Below are 25,303 nucleotides of genomic sequence, written 5' to 3' on the forward strand. Positions count from 1 at the left end.
AATACTGTTTCATCAATAGGCTCATTCATTTCCCTAACTGCCGTAATAGTAATAATTTTTATAATCTGAGAAGCCTTCGCCTCAAAACGAGAAGTCTAAATGATTCAATTAATGGCTACAAACATAGAGTGACTCCACGGATGTCCCCCACCATACACATTTAGGTGCCTTCTTATGTAAAAGCCTAAATCAAGATAGGAAGGAATGGAACCCCCCTAAGACTGGTTTCAAGCCAGCCACATAAGCATTATGACTTTTTCTATAAGACATTGCTAAAATTATCACATTAACTGTCAAAGTTAATTCATAGGTTAAACCCCTATATACCTTTATGGCATATCCATTTCATCTAGGTTTCCACGACACCTCATCCCCCATTACAGAGGAGCTACTTAACTTTCATGATCACAAGCTCATCATTGTTTTCCTAATTAGCTCCCTAGTCCTCTACATTATCTCACTAATACTTACTAAAAGACTTACTCACACAAGCGTAATAGATGCACAAGAAGTAGAAACCATCTGAACTATTCTCCCAGCTATTATCCTAATTTTAATTGCACTTCCTTCCCTGTGAATTCTATACATAATAGATGAAATTAACAATCCATCCCTGACAGTAAAAACTAGGGGTAACCAATGATATTGAAGCTATGAATGCACTGACTACGAAGACCTAAAGTTCGACTCATACATGATCCCAGCATCTGACTTAAATCCAGGAAACCTGCGATTGTTAGAAGCTGATAATCGAGTTGTTCTTCCAATAGAGCTGCCAATTGGCATATTAAATTCATCAGAAGATGTACTACATTCATGGGCTGTACCTTCACTAGGCCTAAAAACAGATGCCATCCCTGGACGCCTTAACCAAGCTACTTTAATCTCAACTCGCCCAGGGCTCAGAAATCTGTGCTCAAAAGGCTCCAACCACAGTTTCATGTCTATTGTTCTTGAAATAGTTCCACTACAGCACTTCCAAAACTGATCACTATCTATAATCTAAATTAATTATGAAGCTAAACTAGTATTAGCCTTTTAAGCTAGAGAATGAGCTGACTAACCCTCTCCATAATGAAATGCCACAACTTGACATATCCACATGACTACCAGTATCACTATAATCTCACAGTATTTGCCTTCATTCAACTTATATTTCACAGATATGTTTATCCAATAAAGCCTGTATTAAAAACATTTGAATCCATTTCTCCTCATCCCCATGAGAAATAAAATGAATGAAAATATATTCTCCTTTCTGTTACCCCTACAATAATAGGACTACCAAGAGTAACCCTATTCATTATATTTCTAACCTTGTTATTTCCCACCCCCACTGGCTTAATCAACAATCAATTAGTTTCAGTTCAACAATCATTAGCTCAACTAGTTCTAAAACAAATAATAACAATACACTCCACCAAAGGGTGAACTTCATCCCTAATAGTAATTTCTTTAATTATATTATTCTTATCCTCCTCACTGTCCTAGAATTTGCTGTCACCCTAATTCAAGCCTATGATTTGCCCTTCTAGTCAGCCTATATTTACATGATAAGACCTAAGGACACACCAAACCCATGCATACCATATAGTAAATCCCAGCCCATGACCACTTACAGGAGCGCAATCTGGCCTTTTCATAACATCAGGCTTAGCCATACGATTCCATTTTAATTCATCCACACTTCCCCTTATTGGCCTACTAACAAATACACTCACTATATATCAATGATGACGAGACGCTGCACGAGAAGGCACATTCCAAGGCCATCATACCCCTATTTTTGAAAAAGACCTACGATATGGAATAAACCTGTTTATCTTATCAGAAGTATTCTTTTTCGCAGGCTTCTTCTGAGCTTTTTAGCACTCTAGCCTAGCCCCGATTCCAAAACTAGGAGGTTGCTGATCTCACACAGGGATTAATCCCTTAAACCCACCTGAAGTACACCTACTTAATACTTTAGTCCTACTAGCCTCAGGAGTATCAATGACTTGAGCTCACCATAGTCTAACAGAGGAAATTGTAAAAGCAAACAGCAAGCCTTAGCCATTACCATCCTCTTAGGTATCTACTTTACTCTTCTTCAACCATCTGAATACTACAAAACATCCTTTACCATTTCAGATGGGGTTTATGGATCAACATTTTTCATAGCTACAGGATTTCATGGCCCTCATGGGATTATTGGATCTACCTTCCTCACAGTTTGCCTTCTACAACAATTTAATTTCCATTTTACATCAAATCACCATTTTGGCTTTGAAGCAGTCCCATGATATTGACATTTTGTTGATGTAGTTTGATTATTCTTATATGTATCAATTTATTGATGAGGATCATACTCTTTTAGCATTAGTTAGTACAACTGGCTTCCAATCAGTTAGTTTTGGTTCACCCCAAGAAAAAGTAATCTAATTTTAGTTTTATTAATTAATGTATCCACTTCACTAATCTTAGTGACGACTCCATTTTGACTCCCTCAACGAAATATTTATTCAGAAAAATCGAGCCCCTATGAATGTGGATTTGACCCTATAGGATCAGCACGCCTACCATTCTCAATAAAATTTTTCCTAGCACCCAATGCATTTGTATTGTTCGACCTGGAAATTGCTCTCCTTCTTCCTCTCCCATGAGCAGCACAATGCAACAACCTCAACCTAGTTCTCATCATAGTACTCATACTAATATCAATGCTAGCTTTAGGCTTAGCTTACAATGAAACCAAAAAGGATTAGAATGAATTGAATATTATTATCAGTATACTTAAAATAAATGATTTCGACTCATTAGACTGTAGTAATTCCATCATTATCAAAATGCCTTCAATCCGTATTAACATTTTCCTAGCATTTATCTTAGCACTTTTAGGAATGCTAATCTAACGATCTCAATATCTTCTCCTTTAAGCCTTGATGGAATAATACTATCACTTTTTATCTTAATTACATTAACAGCCCTTAATACCCACTTCACACTATCCTTTATATTTCCAATTATCCTCTTAGTATTATAGCCTGTAAAGCTGCTGTTGGGTTAGCATGACTAATTACAGTCTCTGATACTTACTGCATCTAGATTATGTTCAAAACCTTAACCTCCTACAATGCTAAAAATTATTATTCCTACAATTATACTTATCCCTAATTCATGATGGTCTAAGAATTCTATAATTTGTATTCACACGAAAGCGAATAGTCTCTTAATTAGCCTGGTTGCCCTTTTTCTATAAAATCAACCAACCTAAGCTTCTCAACAACATTTTTTTCAGATGCCCTATCTGCTCTTCTCCTCATACGTACAGTTTGACTCCTCCCTAATAATCTTAGTGAGTCAACATCATCTAGACAAAGAAACCTTAGTACAAAAGAAAACATATATTTCCTTTTTAATCTCTTTACAGGCATTTTTAGTTATAACATTTTCAGCCACAGAATTTATCTTATTTTACATTTTATTTGAAGCAACACTAATCCCCACACTAATTATCATCACACAATGAGGTAACCAAACAGAACGACTTAATGCAGGAACTTATTTCTTATTCTATACACTTATAGGATCTCTGCCACTTTTTTTTTTGACAGAGTTTTAGACAGTGAGAGAAAGAGAGACAGAGAGAAAGGTCTTCCTTCCATTGGTTCACTACTGAAATGGCCGCCGCAGCTGGCGCTGCACTGACCCGAAGCCAGGTACTTCCTCCTGGTCTCCCATGCGGGTGCAGGTGCCCAAACACTTCGGCCATCCTCCACTGCCCTCCCAGACCACAGCAGAGAGCTGGACTGGAAGAGGAGCACTGGGACTAGAAACTGGTGCCCATATGGGATGCTAGCACCGCCGGCGGAGGATTAAACTAGTGAGCCAGGGTGCTGGCCCCTCTCTGCCGCTTTTATTTGCTTTAATCTATAGCCAAAACTTTACCAGATCTCTTTATGTTTTACTAATACAATTCTTAAATGAAGCACTGGCAGCATCATGGTCTAATTCACTAATATGAGTAGCATGCATAATAGCATTTTTAGTCAAAATACCCCTTTATGGGCTTGATTACCAAAACGCCACGTTGAAGCCCCTATTGCAGGCGCAATGGTCCTAGCAGCCGTCTTACTAAAAGTAGGCAGCTATGGCCTATAAGTATTACCATTGTGCTTAACCCACTCACAGAACAGATAGCCTACCCATTCCTTATACTCTCACTTTGAGGCATAACTATAACTAGCTCTATCTGCTTACGACAAACAGATCTAAACTCACTCACTGCTTATCTTCAGTTAGTCATATAGCCTTAGGAATTGTCGCAATTTTAATCCAAACTCCATGAAGTCTACAGGAGCCACCGCTCTAATAATTGCCCATGGCCTAACCTCCTCTATATTATTCGGCTCAGCTAATTCTAATTATGAACGTATTCATAGCCGAACTATACTATTAGCACAAGGTCTTCAAACTGTCTTGCCATTAACAGCTGCATGATGACTACTAGCTAGCCTGACTAATTTCGCTTTACCACCTACTACTATCTTACTAGGGGAACTTTTTGTTATAATAGCATCCTTTTCATGATCTAATCTTACTATTATTTTAATAGGCACTAACACTAATAGGTACTAATTACAGCACTTTATTCCCTTGACCTATTATCTACCACCCAAAGAGGAAAATTTACATATCATACTAATAATATTTCACCAACATTCACCTGAGAAAATACTCTAATAATGCTTCACCTAACTCCACTCCTTCTCCTATCTATTAACCCCAAAATTATTCTAGGCCAATATTCTGTAAATAGAGTTTTAAGAAAGGATTAGATTGTGAATCTAATAATAGAAGATTAACTCTCCTTATTTACCGAGAATGTCTGCAAGAAATGCTAACTCATGCACCCATGCTTAGCTTCATGGCTCTCTCAAATTTTAAAGGACAGAAGTAATCCGTTGGTCTTAGGAGCCAAAACATTGGCGCGACTCCAAATAAAAGGAACTAACTTATTCTCCACTTTAGTAGCTCTCTCAATCACCATTCTAGTTCTACCTATTCTAGCCTTGTTCACTAACATTTTTAATAACATTAGCCAATTTAATAATGTAAAGACTTCAGTATCATATGCATTTGTTATTAGGCTCATTCCAACCCTAATTTTTATTAGAACAAACCAAGAAACAATAATTTCCAACTGGAACTGAATGACCATTCAAACGCTTAAGCTAACATCTAATTTTAAACTAGATTATTTCCCTTTACTATTTACCCCAATTGCACTTTTCGTGACATGGTCCATTATAAACTTTTCCATATGATACATATACTCAGACCCAAAAATTAAACAATTCTTCAAATACTTATTAATATTTCTTATTACTATATTAATTCTAGTTACAGCAAATAATCTTTTCCAACTATTTATTGGATGGAAGGCATAGGAATTATATCATTCCTCTTAATTGGACGATTACATGGACAGACAGATGCCAACACCAGGGCCCTACAAGCACTTTTATATAATTGCTTTAGAGATATCGGCTTTATTATAGCTACAGCCTGATTTGCCATTAACCTCAGTGCATGGGAATTCAAAAAATATTTATTACAGACCACAATGTTACGATTCTCCCACTAACTGGACTTATCTTAGGTGCCCCAGGAAAATCCGCACAATTGGGATTACACCCATGACTGCCCTGAGCAATAGAAAGCCCAACACGTTTCAGGCTTACTTCTTTCAAGCACTACAGTAGTAGCAGACCATCTGTTAGAAAATAGCAGAACAGCCCAAACACTGATCTTATGCCGAGGAGCATCTGCGACCCTTTTCACAGCCCCTTGTGCAATCATCTAGAAAACAGGTGTCACAAAATACACGCACTTTGTCCATTACAGAAACTCTGTACGTATTAAAAGAAAATGCAAAGTGTTGAAATCCGTACTTAATATATGCTAAACTGATCTTCTGTATATAAAGAGAATCGAAAATGAATCTTGATGTGAATGGAAGGGGAGAGGGAGTGGATAAGGGGAGGGTTGCGGGTTGGACGGACGTTATGGGGGGGAAGCCATTGTAATCCATATTCTGTACTTTGGAAATTTATATTCATTAAATAAAAGTTAAAAAAAAAGAAAATGCTCACTCAAATTAGAACATAAGGAAAAATGGCTGAAAATATTCCCAATAGGAACACAGCATTCTATGACCTTTGACAATTCATCGCCTCCCAATTTCTCCAGACCACAAAACAAGCACAGGTTGTACAAGCCCCACAGACATGGCCAACAGTTCCAGACCCCAGAGACGCATTTCATGAGTTTTACCAAAAAGAGATTTAGAGAGCGATTTCACGACTTCTACATGTCACCTAGGCTTGCTCAAGAACCAAGGGGCATCACGCACAAGACCTGCGGTGTTTCTAACTCTCCCCTGTGGTACCTCGTTGGCCTGGCCTCTGTCCATCCATCCAGGACCCCTGGACGCAGCCACAGCCGCTGGTTTGGAAAGGCCGTGCGTAAAGCAGAGAGCAGCTTCAGCATCTGACACACACAGGCCTCCCGACAATGGCCGGCGCATCCTCCCGAGTGCGGCGGGCTTCTCAGAAGGCCTTCTCCCTGCCCACACCAGCGTCCAGCAGCGCCCAGCCCCCACCCCCCGCCCCGGCCCATGGCCACTCACCGCTCCGCCGCTGTCCTCCCGCGGGGCTCCGCTCCCTTCCTGGCCGCTCAGCTCACTTCCCTTCGCAGAGGCCTTGGTCCGGTCCCTCTTCCGGGGCCCGCTGAGGGTGCTGGCCAGCTGGGACATTGCACTCGACCCGGGCTCCGCATCCGCTAGGCCCCAAGGCTAGGAGACCAGCCCGCGCTTGCGCACTAGAGCCCACCTCCGCTGCTCGGCCCTGGAGCTGCCAATGGCCTCCGCGGCCTGACAGCGCCTGCCAGGCTCCTCGCCTCACCGCACGCGCACACCAAGGGCCATGCTCCCTGCACAGCACCCTGGAGGACTGGAGTAGCCATTTGCAAATGCTGCCAAACTGCCAAATGCAACATCACCCTCTAGACTAAACACACATGCACACACAGGAATATACCTACGCATGCACACACACCATGCCACGTCACACACACACATGAACAGGCAAACCACATGCACAGACTCAGACACCACACATACACACACCCCACAGACTCAGAGACACCACACATACACACATGCACACACACACACTCACCCATGCACTGACACACAGACACACAAACATGAACACATGCACTGACACACACCCTCTCACACACACAGACACCACACAGACACACAGGCACACACAGGCACACATGCACACAACCCACACACACTCATAGACATCACACATACCCACATGCACACACAGATGCACAAACACAGGCACGCACACATGCACACATACCACAACATGCACACACTTGGAAAGCCTACATGTGTTCATTGATTGTACTGAATCAACTTCATCAATAAACTACCATTCTGAATATGATCCACCTGTAATTACCTTAGGGTCCCTAGATTCTCGGTCGGGCAATATTTTTATAGCTTTAGTTTCGGTTTGGTTGGTTGTTGGGACAGGGTGAAGAGGATACACCCTTTGTTCTCCCTGATCTGGGATAACTTATAGAGCCCGAGAAGGTCATCTATAGAACTGAAATCCACACTGTGAGAAGCAATGTCTTTGAACAGCCCTTGGTTGACTGTGGAGGAACAGTTTGTTTTTTCCCCATACAATCTGTTGAACCCTTTACTTAGTAGAGACGTAACCCAATGTGCATATACTTAATTGAAATAGAACGTAGAAAAGAATAGGAATGGGAATCAGAGAGGGAGGAGGATGAGGGGTGGGAGTGTGGGGCAGAGTGTGGGTGGGATTGTGGGAAGATATGGTATTCCTAAAGGGGTACATAGGAAATGCATGAAGTTTCTATTCCTTCAAGACAAGGTTTCTGGGGGAAAACTCGATGCTTCAAAGTAAGGACTTAGCTGTCCACTATCCACACAGCAGTACAAAATTGCACACTAACATAATAGCTATCATTTGAACAGGAGGTAATGTGTTGATTAGCAGTGGCCGATCAAGCAGGGGTTTGTAGTGCTTTGTTAAGTTAAGCTTTTATTTTGATGTAGAATCTGGCATAAGGTTTACATTTAAGTGACATGATTGGATTAATCATTTTGAAGGGTCACTCTGGCTATTACGTGGAGAATAGACTACAAGGTAGCAAACTTAGAAGCAAGAGTAGTTAGGAGGATATCAATGGAAAATTACAGATCTATATCATGATTCCCAAGCAAAAATCACAGATACATGTTAACATGTATAAATCCCAAACAATCTACAAGAAAACTCTTAAGAGTTTGTAAATTCAGTAAAGGCAGAATACAAGGTCAACACACAAAATTCAGTTGTATTTGTATATACCAGCATCCAAAACAATAAAACACCCTGGAATAACTTTAGTCAAGGAAGTGAAAGATTTGTATATTGAAAACTAAAAGATATTACAGAAAACAATTCAAATTGAAATAACTATATGGACGAAATCTCATGTCAGAGATTGGAAGATTTGCTACTCTTAAGATGGCAATAACATAAAAAGCAATCCACAAATTTAATGTACTCCAATCAATGTCTTTCTTTTTTTTTTAACAGAAATTGAAAAATCAATTCTAAAATTAAAGGGCATTTAGGAAATGATAAAAAGTCTCAAACTTTTTATAATATTAAAAAGTCTAAAATAGCCAAAACAATGATGAAAAGCAACAAAGTTGGAGAATTCTTACTTTGCAGGTTCAAAACTTACAACAAAGCTATATCAACCTAAATACACACAGGTATATAAACAATCATACAGATGAATGGAATGTGACTGAGAATTCAGAAATAAACTCACATAGCTACGGTCAATTAGTTTTAAAAACTGCTGAGAAAATTCAGTGAAAAAAAAAACATTGTCTTCAGCAACTAGAGCTGAGGCAACTGGATAACCACAAGCAAAAAATGAAGCTGGATGCTCTATCTCACATCATATACAAAAATTAGTTCACAACTGCTCGAAAACCTCAATATACGAATTAGAAATGACAAAAGTCTTAGAAAAGCAAGCAGTAATTATTCAAGACCCTGGGTTTAGCAATGCATCCTTAGATATGACAACAAAAACATATACAAAAAGAGAAAAATAGCTAAATTGCACTTCATCAACATAAAAAATTTTGTATATCAATGAAGTATATCAAGAAAGTGAAACGATAGACCATGTGACGGAAGAAAACAATTGCAAATCATATGACAGTACACCAAAAGGTTCATAGAAAAATGGAATTAAAAGAAACGCTTACTGTGGTGCCAAAAAAGTTTGAAATCCATGCATAATTTACTCACAATGCATCCTTTCCATGAACTTTTTTTAAAAATTTAAGCCATTGTAATCCATAAACTGTACTTTGGAAATTTATATTTACTAAATAAAAAAAAGATTTTTAAATTTATTTATTTGAGAGAGTTACAGGAAGAGAGAGGGAGAGGCAAGTAGAAAGGTGTTCCATCCACTGGTTCACTCTTCAAATGGCTGCAACAGCTGGAGCTGGGCTGATCCAAAGAAAGGAGCCAGGAGCTTCTTCCAGGTCTCTCATGCAGGTGCAGAGGCCCAAGCACTTGGGTCATCTTCCACTGCTTTCCCAGGCCATAGCAGAGGGCTGAATCAGAAGAGGAGCAGCTGAGATATGAACCAGTGCAATATGGGATGTGGGTTCCCTAGGTGAAGGCTCAGTCCATCATGCCACAGGGCCAGCCCCTTTTCCATGATCTTTTTGAAGTACCCTCATATACCTGATAAGGGCCTAGTGTCCAGAATAGGTAAAGAATTCATATGACTTAACAATAAGCAGACAACCAGGTGGCTGGAGTTTTGGCACAGTAGATTAAGCTGCCATGCTGGCATCCCATGTAACCGCCCGTTCCAGTCCTAGCTGCTCCGCTTCCAACCCAGCTCCCTGCTAATGCTCCAGGGAAAGCAATGGGAGATAGCCCAAATACATGAGTCCCTGTCACCCTCTTGGGAGACCACGATGGAATTTCTGGCTCCTGGTTTCACCTGTCTCAAGCTTGGCCATTGCAACCATTTGAGGAGTGAACCAAAAGATGAAAGACCTCTTTTTCTTCCCTCTCTCTCTTATCACTCTGCCTTTCAAATAAATAAAATAAATTTAAAGAAAAAAAGACAGGGGCCAGAGCTGTGGAGCAGTGGGTTAACGCCCTGGCGTGAAGTGTTGGCATCCCAGATGGGCGCTGGTTCTAGTCCTGGCTGCCCTCTTCTGATCCAGCTCTATGCTAAGGCCTGGGAAAGCAGTAGAAGATGGTCCAAGTCCTTGGGCCCCTGCACCCACATGAGAGACCCAGAGCAAACTCGGGGTTCCTGGCTTTGGATCGGCCATTGCAGTCATCTGGGGAGTGAACCAGCAGATGCAAGACCTCTCTCTCTCTGATTCTACCTATCTCCCTAAGTCTTTCAAATAATTAAAATAAATATTTAAAAAGACAAACAAGCTAATTATAAATAAGCAAAGGACTTGGATAGCTTTTTTCCCATAAAAAACATTCAAATGACCAACAAGTAAGTATAAAGATGATTAATATGATCAGTCAATAGAGAAATGCTAATTCAAACAAGATGTCACCTCATAATCACTTGGATGGATTAAAAAAAACTCAAAAAATAACAAGTCTTGAAGAGAATATGCAGAAAATAGAACCCTCACAGATTTCTGGTAGAAATGGAAAATACTGCAGCCTCTAGCTTGTCAGTTTCCCAAGAAGTTAAATAGGTACTCAAATCCATGTCAGCAGCACCATTCGTGGAAGTCAAAAAGGAGAAGCCATCCAAATGTCTATCAATGAATTTACAAATACAAACATTGTGATATGTACCTAAAATGGAATATTAGCCATAAAAGAAATGAGCACTTTCACATGCTATAACATGAATCGAGTCTTTTTTTAAAGATTTATTTATTTGAAAGTCAGAGTTACACTGGGAGAAAAAGAGAGAAAGGAGAGAAAGGAGAGAAAGGAGAGAGAGAGAGAGAGAGAGAGAGAGAGAGAGAAAGAGAGAGAAGAGATCATCCGTCCACTGATGCACCCCTCAAATGGCCGCAGCAACTGGGCTGGGCTAGGCTGACACCAGGAGCTTCTTCCAGGTCTCCCACGTGGGTAGCAGGGACCTAGGGACTTGGGCCATCTTCTCCTGCTTTCCCAGAATATATAAAGAGATCACGAAACTCCGCAACATCAAAACAAGAAACCCAGTTAAGAAATGGGCCAAGGACTTCAACAGATATTTTTCAAAAGAGGAAAACCAAATGGCCAAAAGACACATGAAAAAATGTTTAGGATCACCAGCCATCAGGGAGGTGCAAATCAAAACCACAATGAGGTTTCACCTCACCCCAGTTACAATGGTTTTCATACAGAAATCAACAAATAACAAATGCTGGTGAGAATGTGGGAAAAAGGTACCCTAACCCACTGTTGGTGGGAATGTTAACTGGTAAAACCACTATGGAAATCAGTTTGGAGATACCTCAGCAATTTGAATACAGACCTCTATGACCCAACCATTCCATTCCTGGGAATTTACCCAAGGGATATGAAATCAGCATACGAAAGAGCTATCTGTGCCCCCATGTTTACTGCAGCCCAATTCACAATAGCTAAGACATGGAATCAACCAAAATGCCCATCAATTGAAGACTGGATAAAGAAATTATGGGATATGTACTCTATGGAATATTATACAGCGGTTAAAACAAATGAAATCTGGTCATTTGCACATCTTTATTCACACCACTACACCACTCATCTTAATATGTCCTTGCTATTCCATTGTATAGGGATAATATAATTTACCTACACATTCAAGCTGGTGCATATTTGAGTGGTTTTTAAGTTTTTGCTATCATAAATTAAATGCCAGTGAGTACTCTCCTTGCATACATATTTTACACCAATGTACAAGTATTGTAGTTACTGTAAAAATAAAATTGCCTGGGGCCTGTGCTGTGGCACAGTGGGTAAAGTCACTGCCTGCAGTGCCGGCATCCCATATGGCTGCTGGTTTCTGTCCAGGCTGCTCCACTTCCAGTCCAGCTCCCTGCATTATAACGTGCCTAGGAAATCCACAGAACATGGCCCAAGTGGTTGCGCCCCTGCACCTGTGTGGGAGACTCAGAAGAAGCTCCTGGCTCCTGGCTTCAGATGGGCCCAGCTCTTGCCATTGCAGCCATTTGGGGAGTGAACCAGCAGATGGAAGACCTCTCTCTCTTTCTGCCTCTCCTTTCTGTAAGTCTACCTTTCTAAAAGTAAATAACACTTAAAAGAGAAAAAGAAGAAGAAAGAAAGAAAATTGCCTAAGCAAAGTGACTGTAAATATAAACACTTTATTCTCCAAAGAGATGCTAACAATTAATTCTCTTACTACTAAATACTGAATAGGAAAGTACCTATTTTCACACCCTTATATTCACTGTAAATAATCAAACCAATAAATGAACTTGATATATTTCAATTGTATTAAATTAAATTTTGCTAGGAATCTGTCAAGGAAACAAGTCCAAAAAAGAAAAAAAGTCAAAGCAGGCAACTGTACATCGTCATGAAACTGAGTATTTAGAATATGTGATTTTCAGGCAAATTACTAAATTTCAGGCCATGTCCCCTTGAGAAACCACAGCAAATATGCACATTTTGATGTGAATGTTTGGGAAAATAAAATCATGCTCGTACAAGCATTACTACTGCTGTGTTTTCTCTGACTCTCAACATTTATCTTTTGAGCACTCACTGGGAGATAAATAAGGACAGATAGTTGGATTTAACAATATTTATCCACTCCCAACCCCAGTACCCACAAATTTCAAGTAAAGGGTTCTGAGGTGAGAGAATATAATGCATTATAATACCAAATGCATAAACCACTCATGTTAAGAAGTAGATCAGTCTGTTTCACAAAAGCAGTCTACATTTACTAGGGAAAGTATGTTTCAGTTTGCCCTGAATCTTTTAAAACAGTGACTGTGTTTACATCCTTTACATATACTACCAAATCATTTTCCACAGAAATTGTAACAGAAATGTATACTGAAATGTATACTGCTAATACTAGTGTGAAAGTTTTCTTAAATTAATTCACATAAATATGTTTATTTTTTCTTAAATCTTATTTAATGATGACGATGCTAACACAAAATTAACCTACTCGCTCCTCCTTCATCCTTCCTACCCCAGTTCAACTAAAGCTCTTCTGTCCCCTTCCCTTAGAATGCCTTTCATTCCCTCAACATCTTACATAAATGCCATTTCTTCCATAAACCCTTCTCTGGTGCTGTCGATTGAAAGTAACCACTTATTCCTTTGAACTGCTTAGAATATTAAAAACCTTTTTTTAATTTTTTATTTGACAGATAGAGTTAGACGGTGAGAGAGAGACAGAGAGAAAGGTCTTCCTTCCACTGGTTCACTCCCCAAATGGCCACAATGGCTGGTGATATGCCAATCCGAAGCCAGAAGCCAGGTGCTTCTTCCTGGTCTCCCATATGGGAACAGGTGGCCAAGCACCTGGGCCATCCTCCACTGCCTTCCCAGGCCACTGCAGAGAGCTGGACTGGAAGAGGAGCAGCCGGGACTAGAACCTGGTGGCCATATGGGATGTTGGTGCCACAGGCAGAGGATTAACCAAGTGAACCACAGCGCTGGCCCCAACACCTTCTTACAGTATATCTGCAAGGTGTCCGGCACATAACAAAACTTCCCAGCCAGATGAATCAATTAATTTATAAGAGTTTTTGGAATTCCACTCCAGGCGAGGTTCACCAGTCCCAACAGAGGTTGGGAGAACTCCTTTTGTAGATACAGGGTGTGAAGGTGAAAGGTTGAGGCGGATCTGATCCTCATTGTAGACCTTTAGGCACCTGCAGAGACCTTGACAGGGACTTTTCATTCCCGGAAGTGCAGGTAGGGACTCTCCATTCCTGGAAGTGTGGGCCTTCTCTCTTGCAGATCCCAAAGCTACCAATATCATTATTATTTTAATATGTGCCTTAATCTTTATGGGCTATAAATTTCATAAGGAAAGGGATTCTTTTCTACCTTAAGATTCAAGAGTATCAAGAATAATCATGAGATCCATAAAACTTGCTTATTGAATCAGTCAATGATTTCTAAAGCAACTCTGAAAATTTAAGATATTTAGGGGTTGATGCTGTTTCATAGCGGGTAAAGCCACCGCCTGCAGTGCCGGCATCCCATATGGGCGCCAGTTCAAGTCCTGGCTGCTCCACTTCTGATACAGCTCCCTGCTGTGACCCGGGAAAGCAGAAGATGGCCCAAGTCCTTGGGCCCCTACACCCACATGGGAGACCCGGAAGAAATCCTGTCTCCTGGCTTCAGATTGGCACAGCTCCAGCCATTGTGGCCCATTGGGGAGTGAACCAGCAGATGGAAGACCTCTCTCTCCCTCTCTCTCTCTCTCTCTCTCTCTCTGCTTCTCTTTCTCTCTTTGTGTAACTCTGACTTTCAAATACATACATCTTAAGAAAAAAGGATATTTAAGTTCATTAAGTTCATTTAGCGGATGAGGAAACTGTTTCTAGAGAAGGTAAGTTTTGTCCTTAAAGCTAAAACTGCTAGAGCTGGGACTAAAACCAAGAAAGACCTGTTTTTTCCCACAACAACTGGCTAGATAATCTAGGTCAAAGATTTCTTATTGGAGAATTTCCATGTATGCTATATAAGTAAAATGTATTCACCCTAAATAAATAGGAGTATGTTTAAAATATGATCATGTATCCTATCAGTAGGAACCATGAAGTTAGGGTGGACAACAATAAAGTTGGTTTTTAGTAACTGGTGGGAAGGAAAATACAAAAACATAGTTAGCTATGTAAAATTCATATGTTCTCTAAAAGCCATAACAACCTGAGTTATAATTTCATAATGCACAAGTTACAGTCTTAAGAAAAATATTTATGAGGAATAATGAGTTCAGTAACTTATTTCTCAGACATCTGCTATATGCTTTGCACTATGTTAGAGAATGGAAATAAAAAAATGAAAAACTCATCATCCCTGCAATAAAGAATAAGCATGTCAATGATAAAAGCTGCCTCTGTTTGTGCATTACTATGATCACTAAAAGCCCAAAACAAAATATAGTGAATATTATATGGTACCATCTATTTATAAACCGCAGTTCTTTGCAGTCTGGGGCTAGCATTGTGGCACAGTGGGTGAAGCCACTGCTTGGGATCCCAGCATCCTCTACCATAACACAGGTTTGACCCTAAGCTACCAAGCTTCTGATTCAGCTCCTGATAATGCACCTATGACAGCAGGGATGATGACCCAAGTGTCTGGGCCTCTGCCACACATGTGGGAGACCCATATGGAATTCTGGGTTCCCGGGTTCAGCCAGGGCTACCTTTGAAGCCATTTGGGGACTGACCCAGCAGTTGGAATATTTCTCTTCCTTTCCCACTTTGCCTTTCAAGTAAAATATCTAAAGTAATAACTGTTTCTAAATCGCATTTCTTTTCACATCTCACCACGCAGATATTAATCTTTCCTTAATGATTTACAGTTATAATTATGAGCATAATTATGTAAACTCTTGAGGTAAATAAAGATTATCTGTGCTTACAAGTTATTATCTGCAAGAAGATTTGAGACTCTCCTGTCTTTTGTCATTTGTGCTTTTCCTGTCTATCTCTTCTTTTCATCTTTTTCCTTCTCTTCCAACAATGCAAACTTCTCGAGTATTTTGTGAGCCCCTACTATAGTCTAGGAGGGATTCTAGGTGCTGGAGGTATAATGGTGGACAGGAGAGACAAGAGCTTGGGATTCAAAATGTTGGCATTCCAGTGGGAAAATAGATAACAAGAAATGTAGGTACACAATATAATGTTATGTGATTATAAGCACTCTGAAGAAACCTAATGAAGGCTAAAAAGGCAAAAAGGAGCAGAATAGTCTATTTTAGGGCAAGGTGATCAGGAAAAGTCTTTCTGGAGGGGCAGCCTTTGGATAGAGGCCTTTATGAATAAAGTAAGAGAGTAAGCCCTGCACACATCTTGGGGAAGGCAATGTCCTACACGAGAATGGATTTGGTGTATTCAAGGAATAGCCATCACACAAGTGTGGTTGGAGAGTGTGGGGGAGGATGACGGGCTATGAAGTAAGAATTCCCTCGGAGATGGAAGGTGAGATCCTGAGGGGTCTTGTAAGCCATGGTAAGGAGTTCACTAGTGGCTGTCAGTGATGTGGGCAGGGAGGTAGCTAGGACGCAAAGAGGAGCTGAGAGATTGCCAGCAGCATCTGGGCCACAGCCTGACTGCTCTGAACCCCATCTCCTTCCATGCCTATGCAATGTGATTTCAGGCCCTCAACTCCCACTCTCCATTATGCACCTGAGCCTTCCTTTCCATCACATACCGAGACGTGTTCCCTAGAGATGACCACGTGTGTGCTCAAGCCCCACATGGAGACACCATCACACGTCTGAGACCCCCCAAAAAGGAACATGGAAGCAAGTGTCACTCAAGCTCTGCCTCCAACTCCACCCCATGTGAACACTGAATTAGGGCTCTGCCCCTTCTCTACAAAAGGACAAGCCCATTTTTGGTGAAGGCAGCAGTTCTTCCTTTCTCATGAAAAGAGGTTCACCACACTCAGGTCTGAGCGGGCACTGGCCCTTTAAATAAATCCTGCTTTTCTGTACACCTTTAAGCTTCTTCCTTGAACTCTTTCACACGTGGAGGAAAGAGCCTGGAACAAGCCCCACTGGGAGGCCCCTTAACCCACAACATAAGGAGTCAAGAGGGAATGCAGGGAGAGAGGTTCAGAAGGCCACTGTGGCATGCTGAACAAGGAATGGCTGCACAGAGATGGTATTGGTAGAGGGGCTGAGAAGTGATCAGATTTGGAGCACATTTTGAAGACAAAGTAACAGGATTTGCTGAAGGACTGGAGATGGAGTACGAGGAAAAGAGAGGCTGGAAGTTTTTGGACTGAGAAATGGGACGAAACATGGTGGCCTATAGAAGAGAAAGCATATTTAGGTGGAAAAATCAAGGATTCTTTTGTATATCCAAGTCTGAGATGTCTATTATACTGTCATCTAAGTAGACAATCAAATGTCTTTCAGAGGAGAGAGGGTACTTACTTGGGAGCCATTAGCATGCAGATGGTATTTATAGCAATAGGCTTGAATAAGATTGCCTAGGGAGGAAATGAATGCAGACAGAAAACTCAAGGACTGAGCCTGCTGGTACTCCTCAACATCTCAATGTCACAAATAAAGGTATGGCTAGCAAAGGATCCTGGGAAAGAACTGCTGGTGAAATTTAAGGGGAAAACCAGCAGAGCATGGATTTCCCAGAAAAAAAAAGCCACAGATAAAAGTGTTTCAAGACGTGGTGATCAACAGTGTGAAATGCTGCCAAGAGTCAAATTTTGCAGAGAGTTAAGTAAGATTATGCCTTCCTTTTGCTGTTACATTATTTCTCAATGGTGGAAACACTAATGCTCCTAGCAATCCTTCCTCCTTCTTTCTGATTTCTAACTTGCACAGGCTACAAAATACATAACCAAGGTTTCTTAAAACTATATGCAAAGTAACTGTGGATATATTCTGAAAAGAATGTTAGGGTCTCCAATAAGCAAAGTAAATGATTTTTAGTGAATGAATTTTGTCACAAATTATTTATCCTCAACTATGACCAAGGAAGCTGAAGTTCATGGTAACTGAATTCTAAAAAGTCTGGAACAGCACATACGAGCTGGAAAATGATGAATACATCACACACTAGCAATGCTTTAAAGTATGGCCATATCCAAAGAAGGAAAAAAAAAAAAACAAAAAGGCCCACATCATTCATAAAAACCAAAAGCTAACTCCTTTCGACAGCTTTCACAGATGCATGTTTGATTCATTATGGATGGACAGAAGATAACAAAGTCACATTAATATATAAAAATAATGCAAAATTTAAACTACTTACCGGCAAGCACAAGGGTGATATTCAGTACAATGGATATTCCACAAAATAGACCAATTCTAAAAGTAGTCCATGCTGGTGCCAGCTGTGAACAGAACAACAGCACTTTGGGTATAGGTCAAAATGTTATAATATAATAGTAGTACAGAGCCTCAAAGTTCTGTCATGAACATTTTATTTTATGGTCTGAATTTCTATAAATCTGAACCACAGACACATCTATCTTTCATCATCCTATAATAACTGTAATAGAGTTGCCAGTTAATTGAACTCTATAGAGAAACCTGAGTCTCAAAATAAGATTAAAATCTTAGACATAAAATGATATGCACACTAATTTTTTTGTAGAGGAGAAATTTAAAAGACAATTTAATTTTTACAATGTATACATCTCTAAATTTTGTGAGTTTCTAATACTCAAAGTTTGCCTACTTTGTACTATGAATACTAGAGTTAATAGTAAAAATAAGAACACTTATTTTCTGTCAGGATTTATTTTGTAGTACTTTTTAAATTACTTTATTATTTTTATATATTCAAAAGGCATACAGAAAAAGAAAGACTAAGACAGACAAACACAGATTTCTGTCATCTACTGGTTCATTCTTTAAATGCTTGTAACAGCCAAGGGTGTGCCAAGTCAAATCCAGCAACCCAGAATGCAATGCAGGGTCTCTCACATGGGTGGCAGGGACTGAACTATGAGCCGTGTCCTGCTGCCTCCCAGCATGTGCATCAACAAGATACTGGAATTCCAAGCACAGCCAGGACCTGAGCCAAGGCACTCTGATATGAGATGTGGGCACCTCAAGCAGTAGCATAACCACTGCCTGCCTCCTGATGTAATTTAAATGAACCTTTCGAGATAAAGTACATATTATCAAGAGACTGGAAAATCAGTCATAAAATAAGAATTTCCAGATTTCGTTAAGTTTAAAAAATATTTTTCTCTGTTATGATCTAACTTTTTACATAGACAGTGATTTTAAAAACTACTTTTTTTTTAATAAATAAAATGAAGTGTCTTAGATTTTAACCATAAAGGGTGTTGGGGTGTTGGGGTGCCGCAGGTTAAAGCCCTGTGTGGGGAAGTGCTAGGGATAAAGCCCCACCTCCACTTCAGGCAGTTTCCTGTTAACCTGCATCTGAGGAGGCAGCAGATAAAAGCTCAAGTCGCTGGGTCTCTGCCATTCATGTGGGAGATCCAGATGCGGTTCCAGACTCCTGATTTCTGCATGGCCAAATCCCTGCTATTTTTTCCATATGGAAAGTGAACCAACACCAACAGGTAGAAACTCTCTCTCTCTATCTCTCTGCATTTCAAATAAATAAATAAACTTTAAAAAATTAAAAGGGATGACACACATGAAGAAAGATAATCTTATGGACAAATATTTATAATGAATGTTATAAAAAGTTTTATTGATATTAGAGGTGGTACTAAATTTCAGGTATTTAAATGTTTTCTAAAAATCTTTTAAAAATATTGAGACTCAATCTTTCTTACTTATTATTTATCAGTAAAAGGTATCAGACTGGAAACATCCAGAGGAAGATGGTCATATTATTTTAAACAAATTATCTTTAGTTTCAAAAACTGCAAAATTTATCACATACACCAAAAAATGTATACCAGTGAACTCAGACTGGTAGAAATGAATAGTAACAGAGCACTACACAGTACCTAGTACTCTTCTTTAGAAGCAGAATGTGCCATTAGCTTTGAAGTCTCTACAGCTCCCGACCCAAAAACCTGTCCGCCTCACCAGATAACAATTTCCATGCTTTCTTTACCTTAATGCCTCTACATACATTCCTAAATACCTACATCTTTTAAAATTAGTTACTAGCAGTTTTATTCAGATATAACTAATTAAAATAAATACATACTTTAAGGATATAATTTGTGTTTCTTTTGTTTTAAAATTTTTCTTTAATTTACAAAGTTTGACTATGACATGCCTATTTAAAAAACTGCTTTATTGATTAAACTGACAGAAACTACACATACTGGGTACAATTTATCTATCACCATAATCAAGACAATGAACATACCCATGACTTCCAAGCATTTCCTCATGCCTCTTCTTAGCCTTTCCCTTCAAACCATACTACTCTACCTCTGATGTATGTTTTGTCACAATATATTAGTTTGCATTTTACAGACACTTGGGTAGGTGGAATCACAAGCATTATACTGTTGTTTTTTGGGTCTGCATTCCTTCTGTCAGCATAAGGCATTTGAGAGTCATCCATTTTGCTGCATTAAAAGTAAGTTATTCCTTTTATTGCTGAGTGCTAAATCATTGTATGGATATATCATAAATTGTTTATCATTCACATATTAATGGACATTTGGATTTTTAATCAGTTTTAGCTTCTTATAAATAAAGTTGCTATGAATGTTTATGTATCACCTTTATATGGACATACACTTACATTTAGGTAAACATTTAGGAGTATAACAGATCATGTTAAAAGCGTAGTGGTGGGGGGCCAACGCTGTGGTGTAGTAGGCTAAGCCTCCACCCGTGGAGCCATCATCCCATATGGGTGCTGGTTCATGTCTCGGCTATTCACCTGGAGATCCAGCTCTCTGCTATGGCCTGGGAAAGCAGTGGAGGACGGCCCAAATGCTTGGGCCCCTGCACCCGTGTGGGAGACCCAGAGGAAGCTCCTGGCTTTGAATCAGCCCAGCTCCAGCAGTTGAGGCCATTTGGGGAGTGAACCAGTGGATGGAAGAACATTTTCTCTGTCTCCCCCCTCTCTGTCTGTAACTCTGCCTCTCAAGTAAATAAATAAAATTTAAAAAAATAAAAAGTGTAGTGGTTATACCATTTTACATTGCATCACAGCATATGAAAACCGAGAACTTTTGTTCCTCCAATATTTATTATGATTACTTTTTAAATTTTAGCTATTCTAATAGGTATTATAGCATTACTGGTTTATTATATAATGATATTGAGCATCTTGTCACATGCTAATATTTTTACCCATATGTACTTGATAAAGTTCCTATTTACCTTTTTTCTCCCCTGGATTATTATTATTATTTTTTTTGACAGGCAGAGTGGACAGTGAGAGAGACAGAGAAAGGTCTTCCTTTTCCGTTGGTTCTTTAATGTTTTGTAATTTTCATTGTACAGATCTTTTACATTCTTAGAAAAATTTTTTTCACGGTATTTGTTTTGTAGCTATTGTGAATGGGATTGATCTTAGAAATTCTTTCTCAGCCATGGCATTGTCTGTATACACAAAGGCTATTTATTTTTGTGTGTTAATTTTATATCCTGCCATTTTACCAAACTCTTGTATGAGTTCCAATAGTCACTCAGTGGAGTCTTTTGGATCCCCTAAATATAGAATCATGTCATAATTAAGCTTCAAGTTGTATTCAATTCAGCAATATTTCATAGTTTTTACTATGAATGTCTTGGACATCTTTTGTCAGAATTTTCCCTACATATTTCATATTTTGATGGTATTATAAATAGCACTGTTTCTGTTTCCAAATGTTCTTGCTATTGTATAAACACACAAATGAGTAGAATGCTTATCTTGAGCTCTTTTATTGGTTCTTATTAGTTCTTATAAACCCATAGACTCACTGGATTTTCTACAAAGATCATCCCCGTCAATGGCAGAAAAATCTCAAAAGTTTTACTTCATCATTTCTAATCTAAATGCCATTTATTTCTTTTTCTTATTTTACAATGATGGCTACCCTCAGCAGCACAATGTTGAACAGAAGTGGTAAGAGAAAATATCGGTTTTGGTTCATAGCCTTAGGGAGAAAGTATTCAGTGTTTTACCATTAACTATGGTATTAATTATAGATTTTTCATAGATGCCTCTTATTAAGTTATGGAAGCCCTTTCTGTTATTGATTTCAGTTCCACTGTAGTCAAAGAATATATCATGTACAATTTAAGTCCTTGTAAATTCATTGGAATTTATTTATGATACAGAAGATATCACCTAATAGAGTCTTAATAGAGTCTTTCTTTTTGGTATAACCGATAGATTTTAGATAATGTTATATAGCAATCCAACAGATATGAACACACTGCATCATTTAAAAAGTAATCATTTCGAGAAACCAAAGCTAGTATGTCATTAAAAATAAACAAGAGAGGGAATACAGGCAGGTTAAAAAGAGAAAGTTGGGGTGACATTATAATTCATTATGAACAAAAATCTGGCATTTTATTTTTTAAAACTATAATAGTATCAGTAACAACTACTTATAAAATGTATCTGAAATTCTTGCTTTAAGGTTATGAAACCAGCTAAACAGATTGTGCTGATTATTACATAGGCAAAAGCAAACAAACCACTAGACACAATATTAACCTGAGCAGCTCCCAAAGGGGGAACATGTAAATGCTTCATAGCTTTTTGTCTGTCACCAACTTCAAGTTCATTGGTCACTACAGCCTAGAAAGATGTTATTAACTTATGAAATGAGTTATACTAAATTTGAATCTTGCATTAATAATTATGCAACATTTGTATACATTGTTTTGTGATAATCTCTTGATGAGTTTATACTGACAAGGCAAAAGAAAAAAAATCATAAGACTATTGTATTGAGGGCCAGCATGGTGGCATAGCAGGTTAAGCTGTCACCTGCAGTGCTAGCATCCCATACAGGTGCCGGTTCGAGTCCTTACTGCTCCACTTCTGCACCCACATGGGAGACCCTGAGGAAACTCCTGGCCCAACCCCAACTGTGGTGGCCATTTGGAGTGTGAAACAGCAGATGGAAGATCTTTCTCTCTCTGTAACTCTGCCTTTCAAATAAATAAAAATTAAATTTAAAAAGATTATATATATTGATGGCTGGGGCCTCGGCTTACTAGGCTAATCCTCCGCCTTGCGGCACTGGCACACCAGGTTCTAGTCCCGGTCGGGGTGGCGGATTCTGTCCTGGTTGCCCCTCTTCCAGGTCAGCTCTCTGCTGTGGCCTGGGAGTGCAGTGGAGGATGGCCCAGTGCTTGGGCCCTGCACGCCATGGGAGACCAGGATAAGTACCTGGCTCCTGCCATCGGATCAGTGCTGTGCGCCGGCTGCAGCACGCCGGCCGCGCCGGCCATTGGAGGGTGAACCAACAGCAAAGGAAGACCTTTCTCTGTCTCTCTCTCTCACTGTCCACTTTGCCTGTCAAAAAAATAAAAAAATAAAAAATAAAAAATAAAAAAGACTATATGTATTGAAAGCTACCAACTATTTTGAGAATAGGAATGAGGAAGTATTTCTTTAAAAATAAGACATGAATGTGATTGCAGATACATGGTTGATAAGTGGGATTATTATACCTCAGTTTCACAGATGAGCTGGTTCATTTTCTTGCATGTATAAAATGGGGCTACTTCTACATGAGCCACTCACCAATCTGCTCCATGAGATGTTTCCAGGATCTTGTCATGCCTTTTAAGGATGTTCCAAAATCCTGTAAAATTCAGATTCTACAGGAAGAAATGAAAAACACAACCATAAAATCTACCATCACCAAAGATGAAAAGCAATAAGCACTAAGCTGACTAGACAAAACCTGAGTACACTGGGAGATGCAATGCTCCTGTGTAAAGAATACTTCCAGAAAAGGTCTTGCATGTATCACACACTAAATATTGTGGGGAGCAACTGAGACTAGACTAAATTACTGGAACTGCTAGGACTAATTCTATGCATCTGATCTCCCACCATATGGCACTGAGAGGGAATAAACAACTTCCACACAGCTGCCTCACCAAGTCAACTAACAAGCTGCAGGAGCTGATCCTGCTCCTGATTGGAGGAGAGCAGTGTGCTCAGCATATGGGGAGAGAATGCCAGCAGAGCACGATTGGTGGAAGAAATGCTATTTAGCAAGAATCCATTGTTAGAGCATTTCCTTATTTTGTTTAAAACTTCAAATGTCAACAGCCATAACTATTTATTTATATTACTTCTGGAAAGTGACATTCTTGGTGAAACTAAGTACTCGGGCCCTCGGGCCATCCTCCACTGCCTTCCTGGGTGACAGCAGAGAGCTGGACTGGAAGAGGAGCAACTGGGACAGAATCCAGCGCCCAAACTGGGACTAGAACCCAGGGTGCTGGCGCCACAGGCAGAGGATTAGCCAAGTGAGCCATGGCTCCGGCCCCTCAGTTTCTACAATCACAAAATACCATACTTCTGGGGCACTGGGTCGAGTCCTGGATACTCCATTTCTGATCCAGCTCCCTGCTCATGCACCTGGGAAAGAAGTGGAAAATAGCCCAAGTGTTTGGACCCCTACACCTGGGAGACCTGGAAGACGCTCCTAACCCTTAGTTTTGGATTAGCCCAGATCTTGCTGTTGTGGTCATTTGGGGAGTGATCCAGAGAATGGAATCTCTCTCTCCCCTTCACTCTATTACTCTGCCTTTTAAATGAATAAAAAAGTCTTTGTCGCTCCCCCTCTTCGTGGAGGAGCAACACAGGACCCTACGCTGTTCTTTCGTCTGCTCGGCCCTCCCCGGGTTTGCTGCTGGTTCTTCCCGGGTTGGCTACTATCCCTTCCATCTCCGTGGAAGGGCAGTTCCCCCTGGCCACATTCCCCACTTCCGCAGGGGAGCGGCACACCGCCGGCCGGCTTTCTCGGGGGCTGCACAGGTGTTCCCTCAGATGTTCCCCTTAGATGTTCCCTGTTGCATGCCGTCTCTCTCCTTTATAGTCCTCCTCTGCCAATCCTAACTCGGCTGCCCACACGCCGAGTACGCTGCTCTCCTCCAATCAGGAGCAAGTCCTACAGTTTATTGGTTGAACTGGAGGCAGCTGTGCGGAAGCTGTTTACTTCTCTCCCAGCGCCATACTGTGGGAGAGCAGATGCATAGAATAAGTCTTAATTCCAGTAACTCAGTCCAGTCCGGATTGCTCCCCACAGTCTTTTAAAATATACCATACTTCTTTACAGTATCAAATTCTATCATGCTTTACAAAAAAGTAGGAAGCCATGCACTTGCAAAGTTAAATTACAAACCAGAGGTCTCCCAAGATGACTCATCAACTATCCCTATCAGTAAAAAAATTAGCACTCACTGCAAATAGGCCATGCTTGCTTCTTTATAGTTTTCCCTCGTACTTCACTCTACTTGGAGTGCATGTGTCATAACTTGGAGGCAGTTTTTAGTCAATCTTCTCTCCTTCTCAAAAGAAACACATTCTTACAGAATAACACATGCTTACAGAATAAACCCAAAAAACTCG

At 39.9% G+C, this 25,303-nt stretch overlaps 1 long non-coding RNA gene across 14 annotated transcripts in view; it reads right to left on the reverse strand.

Annotated features, from left to right (window-relative positions):
- LOC127490977 (uncharacterized) overlaps positions 1 to 25,303 on the reverse strand; it is a 49,432-nt gene that overhangs the window by 20,293 nt on the left and 3,836 nt on the right. For 6 of the 14 annotated variants that reach the window (XR_016217111.1, XR_016217117.1, XR_016217119.1 and 3 more), the window contains 2 exons: positions 23,462 to 23,538; positions 18,071 to 18,152 (listed from right to left, as the gene is read on the reverse strand). This is a non-coding gene — a long non-coding RNA (uncharacterized LOC127490977). Of the gene's footprint in view, positions 1 to 9,529; positions 9,716 to 18,070; positions 18,153 to 22,408; positions 22,508 to 23,388; positions 23,539 to 25,303 lie in introns of those variants that run through there. The other 8 variants (XR_016217112.1, XR_016217118.1, XR_016217115.1 and 5 more) reach the window with 4 other exon arrangements.

The sequence above is a fragment of the Oryctolagus cuniculus genome, chromosome 11 (assembly GCF_051225735.1).
Source record: "Oryctolagus cuniculus isolate XC-2025 breed Fujian yellow rabbit chromosome 11, ASM5122573v1, whole genome shotgun sequence".
In the NCBI taxonomy this organism is placed as follows: Eukaryota; Metazoa; Chordata; class Mammalia; order Lagomorpha; family Leporidae; genus Oryctolagus; species Oryctolagus cuniculus.